The sequence below is a fragment of the Acomys minous genome (genome assembly GCF_964271855.1).
Source record: "Acomys minous genome assembly, chromosome: 6".
NCBI classification, from domain to species: Eukaryota; Metazoa; Chordata; class Mammalia; order Rodentia; family Muridae; genus Acomys; species Acomys minous.
This window is the reverse complement of record NC_140487.1, coordinates 28,275,146-28,288,700: the sequence shown is the minus strand read 5'-3', so window position 1 is coordinate 28,288,700 and position 13,555 is coordinate 28,275,146.

The following is a 13,555-nucleotide window of genomic DNA, read 5'->3' as shown; positions in this document are numbered from 1 at the left end:
AACAAGAAAAGTGAGGTAACTTAGACCCAGAAAGTCAAACATGGCATATACTCATTTATAAGTGGATTATTGGGGGTTGGTCTAGTGATATGTATTATATAGTAATTACTAGCCCCCAATATCTAATTGCTGCCCTGAGGAGCACATTCTCATGTACCCCAAGTATTGTTGTATAACCTTGCCTTCCTGATTGACCAATAAAAGCCAACACATAGGCAGGGCTGGAGAAAGGTAGGCATGGCAAAGGTTTGAGGGCTTTTGGGACAGAGAGAATTCTTGGGAAAAATCAGACAGGTATCAAAAGGAGCAAGAAGGAGGATGATCACCGTGGAACAGACAATAGCCACATGGGCCTAGAGGAGGAACATCCAAGTTCCACATGAATGAAATGGCGCAGGTGAGCAGCCTTAGCAAGTATTTGGGGATTATGGATGAGAGGTAACCAAAGAGAAACTATTAGAAGTAGATGACATGTAATGGAGGTTAGGATATAGTGGAAGGTAGCTTAGGAGTTAATATCTGCCATGCTCCAGGTGATAAGGAAGGCTGTTCTAAAACAAATCTTGTCTCTGTGTCTATATTGATCAAGAAATCAGGTTATATAGTACTGCCATAATAATTATAAGCCTAAAAACAAACACTTTATTAGGCCATATCACCAAACTAACAGTGGCAGTGGGATATTATCCATAAAGTAAAGATAGCCATGCTATAATCCACAGACTCAGAGAAGCTAAGTAACAAAGATAAGTCAATGGAGATAACTTGTGAACCTCCTTGGGAAAGAAAAATACAATAGATATCATGGAGGACTGAGAGGAGGAGGGGATGGAAACTGGAGAGATCAGGTGGGGGTGGAGATGAGGGACAGTGAACTGGAAGAGACAGCTAGAACCGGGAGGATATTTCAGGGGAAAGCTAGAAACTAGTGCAGTAGAAACTCCCCAGAATCTACAAGGGAGACCATGATGAAGACTTCTAGTAAGGGGTGATATAAAGTCTGAACTGGCCATTTTATATAACCAGGCAAGACTTCCAATGAAGGGCTTGGGACACGAACCCAGCCTCAAAACCTTTGGTGTACAATTTCTCCTGCCTACAAGATGTGCTGTGGTAAAGGTAACACAGAAATTGGGTGAGCAGTCAACCAATATCTGGTCCAGCTTGAAGCCCATTCTATGAGAGGGAGCCTGCCCCTGACATGCCCTGGAGGGCCAGTAAATAGAGGCTGGATAGCACAGATACCTATAATAGAAATATGACCTGAAAAACAAGTCAATGAAATGATTCCTAAAGAGATTCTGCTATACTTTAGTCAGGAGCCTAGCATTCTCGTCAACAGAGAGGGTTTATCCAGCAACTATTGCAAACAGATGCCGAGACCCACAGGCAAACACTAAGAGTAGTCTAGGGAATCCTGCAAAGGAGGATGAGGAAGGATTTCAGGAGCCAGAGGGGTCAAGGACACCACAAAAAAACTCACAGAATCAACTAACCTGGGCTCATAGGGATTCACAGAGACTGAATGTACAATCAAGGAGCCTGCGTGGGTCTAACCCTAGGCCCTCTGCATATATGTTATGGTTGTGTAGCTTGGTCCTCTTGTGAGACTCTTAATATTGGGAATACAGACTGTCTCTGACTCTTTGCCTACTTTTGGGATGCATTTCCTCCCCTAGCTGTTGCCTCCTTTGGCCTTAAAAGGGGTAGGTGCCTAGTGTTACTGCAACTTGATGTGTCGTGTTTGCTTGACATCCCTTAGAAGGCTGTTCTTTTCTGAATGGAAACGGGGGAGGAGTGGATCAGAGGATGGAGATGGTGTCAGGGAGACTGGGAGAAGGGAAGTTGTAGTTGGGATATAATATATGAGAAAATAATAAATTTAATTTTTTTATTTTTTTTTTAAATGTACTCACTTTACATCCCAATCACAAGCCTCTACCTCATCTTCTCCTGGTCCCATTCTCCCTCCCTCTTCCATACATGCCCCCTCACTTAGTCCTCAGAGAGGGGGACACCCCTTCTCCTATCAAATGACTCTAGTCTACCAAGTCTCATCAGGACTGCCTGCATCCTATTTCTCTGTGGCCTGATAAGGCACCCAGACAGGGGGGAAGTGACCAAAATGAAGGCAACAGAGTCCATTATAGTGGCAGCCCATTCTCCTCTTACTAGGGAACCCTTAGGGAGACTGAGATGCCTACAGGCTACATCTGAGCAGGTATCCTAGGTCCTCTCAATGCATGGTCCTTGTTTGGTGCATCAGTTTCTACGGGCTCCCATTGGCCCAGATTTGTTGGCTCTGTTGTACTCCCTGTGGAGTTCCTGTTCTCTCTGGGTCCTTCTACCGCTCATTCTCCCATAAGACTCCCTGCCCAAAGTTTTGTTGTGAAACTGAGCTTCTGCTTTGATGTCCTGCTATATGGAGTCTTTCAGAGGACTTCTATGGTAGGATCCCATGCTGCCCCCTCACTTCAACAGCTTCCAGTATCTATTCTATTTGCCCTTCTGAATGAGAATTAAACAACTTCCCTAGAGTTCTTGTTACTTAGCTTCTTTATGTCCATGGATGGTAATATGGTTATCCTCTATATCTAATATCTGCTCATATCTAATATCTAATATATCTAATATCTGCTTATAGCTAAGTATATACTATGTATGTCCTTGTGGGTCTGGGTTACTTCACTCAGGATGATCTTTTCCAGCTCCATCCATTTGACTGCAAATTTAATGATACCCTTGTTTTGGATAGCTGAATAGTATTCCATTGTATGGCTGTACCAACATCTGTATTCATTCTAGTTTCTGGCTATTAGAAATAAAACTGGTATAAACATAGTTGAACAAATGTATACTGTATGGTAGAACATCTTTTGGTTATATACCCAGGAGTGGTACAGTTGTTAAGGTAGAGTTGTTCCCAGTTTTCTGAGAAAGTGGCAGATTGTGGTTGTTCAAGTTTTCACTCACACCAGCAATGGAAGAGTGTTGTCCATGCTCCACATCCTCACCAGCATGTGATGTCACTTTGTGTGATCAGAGGATGAAGAAGGGGTCAGAGAGACTGGGGGAAGAGAAGGGAAGGGAAACTGTGGTCCAGATATAATATATGAGAAAAGAATAAAGTTAACTTTAAAAAATAAGAATGAAAACATATGTAAAGGAAGCCTTCTAGCTTTTACTAGAATAGATTTTTAAATGGGGGAATAGACATAATTGTGAAACTACAAAATATCAAGAACATAGGCCATCTTAACAATCATAAGCATGGAAATCAGTTTTTGCATACAACAGCAATGTGTTTCATCAAAGAAAATTCTAACACTGAACTTCACTAACATTGGAACTATCTGGTGGTGAAGGCCCATGTGCCCTCTTGAGGCTGATGCAAAAAGGATTACATGTAAAAACCCTGTCTGGACAAATTATATCCTGTCCCAAAAGGTTTGATGAAAGATATGAACTTCTGAGTGCATTCTTAAATGTTCTAAGCTCATAAAAGGAAGTCTGTACATCACCAGCATGTAAGTTAGGAGAAGAAAAACAAACTGTAGACAAGAGGAAATGTTTGCAAAACACTGATCATGTATGTAACTTCTATCCCAAAGAATGTAAAATGTTTAATTCAAATAGAATTATATTTTTTTCACCACTCACTTTTCTCTTCACTCCTGACAGTTGCCATCTCTTGATCTCTTTCTATGGCTCCTTCACACTCAATTTGACATCCTCTTGTATTTTGGTTATGATTATTTCATACACAAATAAATGTACATATTTATGGTCATATGCAAGTAAAAAAAACTCTGATATGTCTGCTTTTACTGTCTATGTGTCAATTTGGCAACTAATAAAGGAGCTATCCCTAAGAGAGGTTATTAACTTTATCCCCACAGTCAGTAGTTCCCTGCAGTTCTTTGTCAAAGACTGAGATCACATCAAATTTTCCTCTAACAGGCACATTTATATGACAGATCCTGTATCTATGTCTCAGAGAATTTGAACAAGAAAGGAAGAAGGATCATAAGAGCCAGAAATCTACAAAGCCGGCTGTGAAGCTATCCATATTAGCAATAGCTATATAAACAAAATTAGAACAATGCTTTAAAAATGGTTTAAAATGTAACTAAGAACTGGAAGAATAATTCAGGGGTTGAGAGCACTGTTGTTCTTGCAGAGCAGCTCAGTTCACGGCCCCCACATCTGGTGACTCAACCTTTTGTAGCTTCAGCCCCAGGTAAATCAAAAATCTTTTTCTTGATTCTACGGTTACGTGTACCAGATCATATGTGCATACACACACGATAAAATAAATATTTTTCAAAATTTCAACAGCAATATATGGAAAAAGATGTAAGTAAAAATTTACCTCAAGATATGAGGATGGTAAATAAGTGTTAAAGAAGATGCTGAACATCAAATAGGAAATTTAAAAAATAATGAGGTAACACTGAAGTGGCTAAAATATAATGTATTGACAATGCTGTATTCTGATGGGTATGTGGAACGGTAACCTCTCATTCATTATTAATAACAATATATTTTAGAATAGAGTCTGACAGTCTTTTGACACAGTCATACCATATAGCCAACAGCCATGGCCTCTAACACAGTCATACAATATAGCCTACCAGCCATGGCCTCCGAATCTACCCAGGTCACTATTTTACACATCAATGTTAGAAGATAGATGCTTAGATCAGTTGCACTTTATTACCAAGACTTGAAATATCTTCCAAATTATAAGATATTTTTCACTAAGTGGACAAACAAAATTTAGTGTACCCATGAAATAGAATTCAAAGATAGAAATGCCTGAGGTCTGAAGATGCAACTATTTGTTAGAGCACACACAATTAAGAAGTGTAAGGCCTTGAATTTGATTTCCAGGACCAAAAAAAGAAAAAAAAAGGCAATCAATCAAAGGAAGTACAGGGAGAACGATTAAGTTTATAATGCCAGCTGGACGAGAACAAGGCAAGAAGCCAGAGTGCTCCTTGATCCTGACTGTATGGTGTTCAAGAAAATGTAAAGCCATAAAGTCAGTGAGAAGACCAACTGAAAGAGAAAAGGAGTACTTTGCCAAAATAATAAACTAAACTAAACTTCCTCCACTTGGTAAGGAGTATCTACATGAGTCATACAGACGAATATACAATACACAAATATATATATACTCAAAGGTGGACAGTTTAATACTTCATTGTTTAATTCAGGAATAAGATCATGATGCCCTCTTTCAACATCTGTACTTAGTAGAGTATTGGTGGTCATGAAGTAGGCATAAAAAGGAGAGGTAAAATTCAAGGTGTCTGTAGTCACAGACAATATGACCTTAAATGGTCGAAAAATATGGTAGAACTTGCCAAGATAGTAATATTGTTATAAAATGAAATCCTATCTACCTGTCCCTCTGTGTGTGTTTGTGTTTGTGTGTATATGTGTGTCTGTCTGTCTGTCAGTTAGTCTCTCTGTCTCTTTCTGTCTCTCTCTGTGTTTCTTTCTCTGTAAATTATGGCTGTAGGTCTCCACATCTTTTCCACTTCCTGTTCATCAGGGTTCCGTGACCTCTGGGCAGAGTATTGATGGGGACATCCCATTAGATGTGTATGTTTTAAAGCCCCTCTCTCCTATCTCCCTCCCCCCTTTCTCTCTAATTTATGTTTGTTGGTCTCCACTTCTGCTACAATGTGTTGCAAAGCTTCTCTGATGCTGACAAAATAAGTCACTACTGTATGAGCATAGTAGAATATTATTAGCAGTTATTTTATTGATACATTTTTAAGACCAGTACTGTTTTGTTTTAGCCTATGTCTCTAGGCTATGTAGTCACTGGTTGTTATTCATCTAAATAGTATTTGGGTCCTATCTCTTGGAGCAGTCCCTAAGTCAAGTCAGACATTAATTGGAAACTCTCATAAGTTTGGTGCCACCATTGACCTAGCATGTGGGCAGGATATCATAGGTCAACAATTTTGTGGCTGGGTTGGTGTTCACATTTCTCTTTTAGTAGCTTGCATGGTATCTTATGTACCAAAGCTACTATAATGTAAGGGTGAAGGCTCCATGTAGACATTAGCACAGCTTCTCCACTTTCAATGAATGTGTTGTATGAGTACTGTCCTCAGAATTGGGGCCATGTTTTCAGTTTGCGGAGAGCAACCCATTGTCTTGGCAACAGCCCATGTTCTTCAGGGGTTTTCATGCAACACTCTTGTCTAACAACTCAATTAAGTGCAACAGAGTCCAGTACTGGAAGCGTTATTTGGTAACAAAATTTGTCAGTTGGGACCCTATCTCTCATTCTTAGAAGATTTCATTACGTTCATGTTCATATACTTTAGGGAGTTTACACTATACCAGGTTTCCAGAGTATTCCCCAACTGGCCCTCAGTAACAGCTATCTCAAACTACATTTCTTCCCTCAATCCTATCTCCTCTCCCCCTCCCCCTCCTGTCTCCTCTAGCACTCATGCACCCATGAAATCTATTTCATTATCGCCTCACAGGGAGGCCCATGTATTTCTCCTAATACCATCCTCCATACCTAAGGCCTCTGATTCTACAGACTGTTGGTTGATTATAATTTATTTAATAAGTAATAGCCACATATAAATGAATATACTGTCTTTATATTTCTTGGTCTGGGTGACCTCACTCAAGATGATTTCTTCTAGTTTAATTCATTTGCCTACAAATTTCATGATGTCATTTTTTTTTAATAGCTGACCAATATCCCATTATGTAAATGTACCACAGTTTCTTTAGCCATTCTTTTGTAGAGGGAATCTAGGTTGTTTCCAGTTTCTGACTATTATGAATAGAGAAACATTGAATATGGTTTAGCAAGTGTTTTTACGGTAGAATGAAGTGCCCTTTGGTTATATGCTCAGGAGTTGTATAGTTGGATCTTGAGGTAGATTGATTCCCAACTTTCTAAGTAACTGCTATATTAATTTTCATAGTGGCTGTACAAGTTTGCACTCCCTCCGGCAATGGATGAGTGTTCCTTTTACTCCATATCTTTGACAACATGATCTGTCACATATGTAATTGATCTTAGCCATTCTGGCTGCTGTAAGATGGAATCACAAAGCAGTTTTGATTTGAATTTCCCTGATGACTTCTTTAAGTGATTCTCAGCCATTGGATATTCCTCTATTGAGCATTCTCTGTTTAGATCTGTACTCCACTTTTTAAAAAATTGGACTATTTTGTTTGCTGATGTGTAGTCTCCTGAGTTCTTTACATATTTTATATATTAGTCCCGTATCAGATTTGGAGTTGGTTAAAAAAAAAAGCTTTTTCAATTCTGTAGTATGAATGTTGTTTTTATATCCACTGAGGGAATAAGAAGAGAGTCATTCTCAAGCCTTTCTACTTCTTTCTAAATTCTCACTGGCTGGTTCAACTCAGCTATTCTGTCCCAAACTCCTCTCTAAGCTGACTGATTCAAACTGTATTCTCTTGTCTTCTGATTGAATTGCTTTGCCTCGACTCAAACTTTTTTGGCAATATGTTTTAATCTCATGGCTTCTTCTCATTCTTTTGTTTATTCTGTCTTCATCTCTGTCTAGAGTGTTCTTTCTACAACATGTCTTTGAAATAACTGTCCTAGTTAAAAAAAAAAACTCTTGAAAAAAAACCTATCTTCTCTCTTCCTGTGCTACTTTTAAGCAGCCTCTCCTTCCTGTCCTGTCCTTGTGAGAGTTGAGCCTATCCTATCTCTGACTCACTCAGTCAAATCTTTTTCTGGTTCACCACTTTCTCTGACTCTCAATTAGATGTCAGCTCCAAATATGTCTACTTCCCTCTATAAACTAATCTTACCTTTTTGTTTAGGATTATAGGTATTTATTAAGAGTATGTCCTTAAACCAGCCAGATCATATTGTAATACAGAGCTTGTCTCCATTACAGCTGGATCACATAGACCTAGAAAATCTTTAGATGTGAGTTAAAAAAGGAGATACTTATAAAGGTATAAGAAGCATACAGAACATCAGATATATTGGACTAGAAAAGAAAGTCCCCTCACAACATAATAATCTTTAGATCTGAGCATTCATGTTGTTAATCTAAAATTCCTCTACTCTGTAGATGGCCACTTTGCCTGACAGATATCTTCTTTGATGGCCTTTGCCTGACAGAATCTTTTCAGTTTCATCTGGTCCCATTTATTAATTGCTGGTCTTAGTACCTATACTAATGGTGTTCTCTTCAGTAAGTCTTCTCCTATACCAATGAGTTCAAGACTATTCCCCACTTTCTGTTCTATCAACTCAGTTTTTTAGCATTACATTGCAGTCTTTGATCCATTTGGATGTGAGTTTTGTTCAGGCTGATATGTATGGATCTACTTGCATACTTTTACATAGAGACATCCAGTTAGACCAGCACCATTTGTTAAAGATGATATTTTTCCAGTTGCTATTTCTGGCTCCTTTATCAAAAATCACATGCCAATAGGTGTGTGAATTAATATCTGGGTCTTCAATTTGGTTTCATTGATCAAATTGTCTGTTTTTATGTCAATACCATGAAACCTTTATTACTAAAATTGTGTGGTACAACTTGAGTTCTGGAATGATGAGATCTCTAGCAGTTCTTTTATTACTCAGGATTGTTTAAGCTATCCTGGTTTTGTTTTGATATGAACTTGGGAATTGTGCTGGAGATTTGATGGAGATTGCATTGGATTTGTAGATTGCTTTTGGTATGATAGCCATTTGTACTATATTAACCCTACAGCTCCCATGAGCATGGGGGATCTTTCCATTTTTATATCTTCTTCGATTTTTCTTTAGCGTTTTAATGTTTTTATCATACAACTCTGTAAACTAGGCTGGCCTCAAATTCACAGAGATCCACCTGTCTTGCATTGCAAATGCTAGAATTAAAGGTATGCACTACCACCACCCAGTCAGAAAATATTTTCAAGAAAATCATAGAAGAAAAATTTTCTAACCTAAAGATGGAGATAACTTATAAAGTTATAAGAAGCATACAGAACATCAAATAGATTGGTCTAGAAATGAAAGTCCGCTCACAACATAAAAATCAAAACATTAAACATATAAAACAAAGAAGGTTGAAAGGAACAAGGGAAAACACAAAGTAACATATAAAGTCAAACCATTAGAATTACAACAGATTTGCAATGGAAATCTAAAACTCAGAAGAAATTGGAGGGATGCCCAGTAGACTTTAAGGGACCACTGATTCCAGCATAGACTACTATACCAAAAAAGTATTACAATCACCGTAAATGAAGAAAATAAAATACTCCCTGATGAAGTCAAATTTAAACAATATCTATACACAAATCTAGCCCTACAGAAGGATCTAGAAGAAAAACTCTAGCCTAAAGAGGTCAATTATACCCATGAACACATAGGAAATAAATTATGTCAGAGCAGCAAAATCAAAAGAAGCAAAGTACACACTACTTACCACCACCATCACCACCACCACCACCACCACCAACAACAACAACAGTAAAATAACTATATTCAACAATCTTTAGGCATTGGTATTTCTCAATATAAATTGTCAATTCTCCAATTTAAAAAAAAAACAGACTAAGAGAATGGATGTGAAAACAGGATCCATACTTCCGCTATATCAAAGAAACAGATCTCAAAATCAAGGATAGACATTACCTCAGGATAAAGGTTTTGAAAAAGGCATTCCAAGCAGGTGGACCTAAGAAACAATCTGATATAGCCATAATAGTATCTAATAAAGACTAATTTTCAAACCAAAACTAATCAAAAGAGATAAGAAAGTATACTACATACTAATTAAACAAATCCGCAAATAAATCATTTTAATTCTTAACATCTACACCCCAAACACAAAGGCATCCATGTTTGTAAAAGAAATACTACTACAGAGAATCAAATGGTGTATACTCACTTATAACTGGACACTAGCCTAAGGGGCAGGTCCCATGGAAGTCTTCACCTACCAGAAAAGTGGGATAGAGGTGAGGACATCCTATTGAGACTCTAGGTGAGAAAAATATAGGGCATAAGGAAATAGGTGGATCCAGAGGGTCCTAGAAACCTACAAGAGGAACATTATAATGGGTGGATCTGATCCAGGGGTTCTGCTTGATCGAAGGCACCAACCAAGGACAATACGTGCAGTCATCATCAAACCCCTACCCAGATCTAGCCAAGGGACAGAACATTCTCCACAGTTAAGTGGAGACTGGGGACTGACTTTCACAAAATCTCTGGTGCCCCATATTTGGCCATGTCCCTTTGTTGGGGAGGCCCAATGGCACTCGGAGAAAGGACAGCAGACTACCAAGAAGAGACTTGATACCCTAGCACCATATTCATGGGGAGGAGGTCCCCCATGGTCACAGTCATAGGGAAGGGGGATTAGGGTGAAAGTGGGAGGGAAGGAGGAATGGGGGGATGCATGGTATGGGATAGAAAATGAGATGTAATATGAATTATTTTATTTTTCAATAAAAATGTGTTAAAAAATACTACTACAGCTATAATCTCATATTGACCCTCATGCAATGATAGCGATAGACATCATTGCCCTACCCAACAGACAGGTCATCCAGACAAACATTAAACAGAGAAATACCAGAGCTTGTAGATGTTATAAGCCAAATGGACCTAACAGATATTTATAGAATATTTCACCAAACACAAAGAAATAGTTGTATTACTTTGGGGATAGAGTAGCATGAAGGAGTTGCAAGTTAGATCAAACAAACTTTCCACATGATGAATAAGTACACCTCTTGAAAATGGCTTAGTTTCATGGGTGTCCACTTACATTAAAACTTATCAAATCATCGTAGATAAATATTGGAGTTTATTGGATGTTAATTATGACTAATTAAACCTCAATAAAATTAGTGAAATAATAATTAATTTATAACAAAATTGAGGAAAAGTTCTTTATTCTTAGTCTAATCATTTATCTTTGTTTTATTTTTGACTTTTTGAATACAGGATTTTACCCTATATTGAAGATGGCAGCAGATGTACAATCCTCCTGCCTTACCCTGCAAGTGCTGGAAGCATAGGTCCTATTTAACTACTTGCACTCAGTTGTTTTTAACACACATTCTTCAGAACTACAACCTCATTTAATCCTACAAATAGCTTTGTAACACTAATCTTGGCACACTTATGTGCCAAAGTCTATTCTCAGAGTAAGACTTTAGGGGAGGCAGTGGGGTTGTGTAGGGTTATTTTGACATAAGAGCTAAGAACATTAAATTTACAGACACACTTGCTGGTTCACTCCTGTCACTGTTTCCTTCCTCACTTGAATAACCATGTGTCCATTATCAAATTGTCTGAGCCTCAGGTTGTTCCAGTATCTAATATGAACAATGAAGTAATTTATTCAAAGCAATGCTTGAGCATGGTATGTGTTCAATAGTTTTTATTACTGCTATATTACTACTAATGAAATAGTGTTCCCCACTGTATCATCAAGACTGTGGAAAACAATATAAAAAAAATTCATTTAGACACTACTGAAGCTTTTTATAGACACAATTTTAACACACACATCGTAATAACTCATCAGTCTAAAAATACACTGTCTGGAAACCTTCTTTCTGCCTTTAAAAATCCCATTTTTCAATGGTTGAAGAAACCCAAGATTCCTTTAAAATATCAAAATGGTACACTTGAAACCAACTAATGTCGTCTCAGTTAGCAAGCAGCAATTCAATTATCCACATGCAGGCAGAAGAAAATAAAACTCTATGACCCGTTTTAAAGGCCCCTGTAAGCAGCAGCAAAGATCATGTGCTGTTTGAAAGCAATGAGTCAGCCAAAACATCAGATGTTCTTTCGAAACACCTTGTTCCAACTAGGACAGACTCCACCGGCAGAGCTATGTCAACAGTGTCTCAACTTTAAGCCGTAATTGATTGCATTTCTGATCCTTACCTTTGGGAAAGAGTGTAGGCAAGGTGAAGGCACAGATGAGTGAATAAAATATGCCTATGACACCCGTTTCAACAGAGAAGTAATATCTGTGCTGCACTCAATTTTAATAGTTCTTTCTAGCTTCCCCATGTTCAGGATGTTGAACTGACCATGCAACTAAGTGGTCAAGGTAGGATTACAATTGTGTAAACACACTGTAAAAATAAATGATTTGTACAAAAACCTACACTCTTCATAACAGGGTCTAGGGATGATCCACATACCAATGAATAAATTGGTATTTCAAAGCTGGGTCACTCCTGAGTGTCATAAGTAAACCCACCATCCTATATCACAGTTGAAGCACACACAGCATTTGGCGTTCTAATTTCCAATGCTGCTTCTTTGCATTTTACTAGAACACCCATGAAGTTAGCCCATTAACTGGCAGGTATATCAGCTATTTAAAATCTACCAAGGGAAATTACAGGTGCTGTAGGGTTAACTTATTTTTGCTAGCCTGCCTTGATACCATTAAGAAAGGTAATGAGCCGGGCGTGGTGGCGCACGCCTTTAATCCCAGCTCTTGGGAGGCAGAGGCGGGCGGATCGCTGTGAGTTCGAGGCCAGCCTGGTCTACAAAGTGAGTCCAGGACAGCCAAGGCTACACAGAGAGACCCTGTCTCGAAAAACCAAAAAAATAAAAAAATAAAAAAATAAAAAAGAAAGGTAATGAAATGTTTAAAGTAGTTACCAAACATTTTTAAACTTCGTCTGTAGAGCCAGAGAGCCTCTTTGATAATCTATAGCGTCTCTTCGTCTACATTAGGGGAACAGAAATAAATAATATAATCTGGGGTAAAGACAATCCAAGAGTAAACATTGAGTACTGAGCTTCAGAAGGTTAAAGTCAGCATCCTGTTGGAAAACCTGAGAGTTTCACACAGCATGGTCGGATACGCACTTGAAGATTTTAGGTATTTTAGATTGTTCTAAAATGCCTGTGCCTAAAGAAATGGTTAACATTTTCCACTAAGACATAGAATTACCTCATGCTGAAGGCGAATGTACAGGCTCTCAACCTCATTGACTCAGAGTTTGCCTTCCAGATCTGCCCGTCCCCCTCCCCTTCACACGTATTATTACTGTGGTTAATTTATATCATAGACCAGTGGGGACACATGGGGCACAGTAAGAGGGAATTGTGAGGCCTGTTTGTTATGTGCCTGTTTCAGTGCTTGTTCAAGCTATCTAAACTGCAATGTGTATTAGGAAATACAGCAGAAACAAGTAAAAGGCCTATGGCATCAAGTTGCTATGCCAGATAGTGAAGAAAAGATCTCAGGTGCTTACTGTACTTGAATAAAAATGCTATACATGTTAGAACACTCACTCAATGGTTTGGGTCTAGGAAAGGGCACAGAACATCAAGCAATGCTGCTGGAGAAAACTATGCGAACTTGAAGAGTTCTCTAGTGTTTTTTTGGTTTTGTTTTGTTTTGTTTTTGTTTTTGGGTTTTTTTGTTTGTTTGGGTTTTTTTGTTTTTTGTTTTTGTTTTTTGTTTTTTGTTTTTTGGTCTATGAATCAGAGCTGAAGGCAAGAGTCATTTAGAGAATTTGGCTTCCTTATAGCAATGAG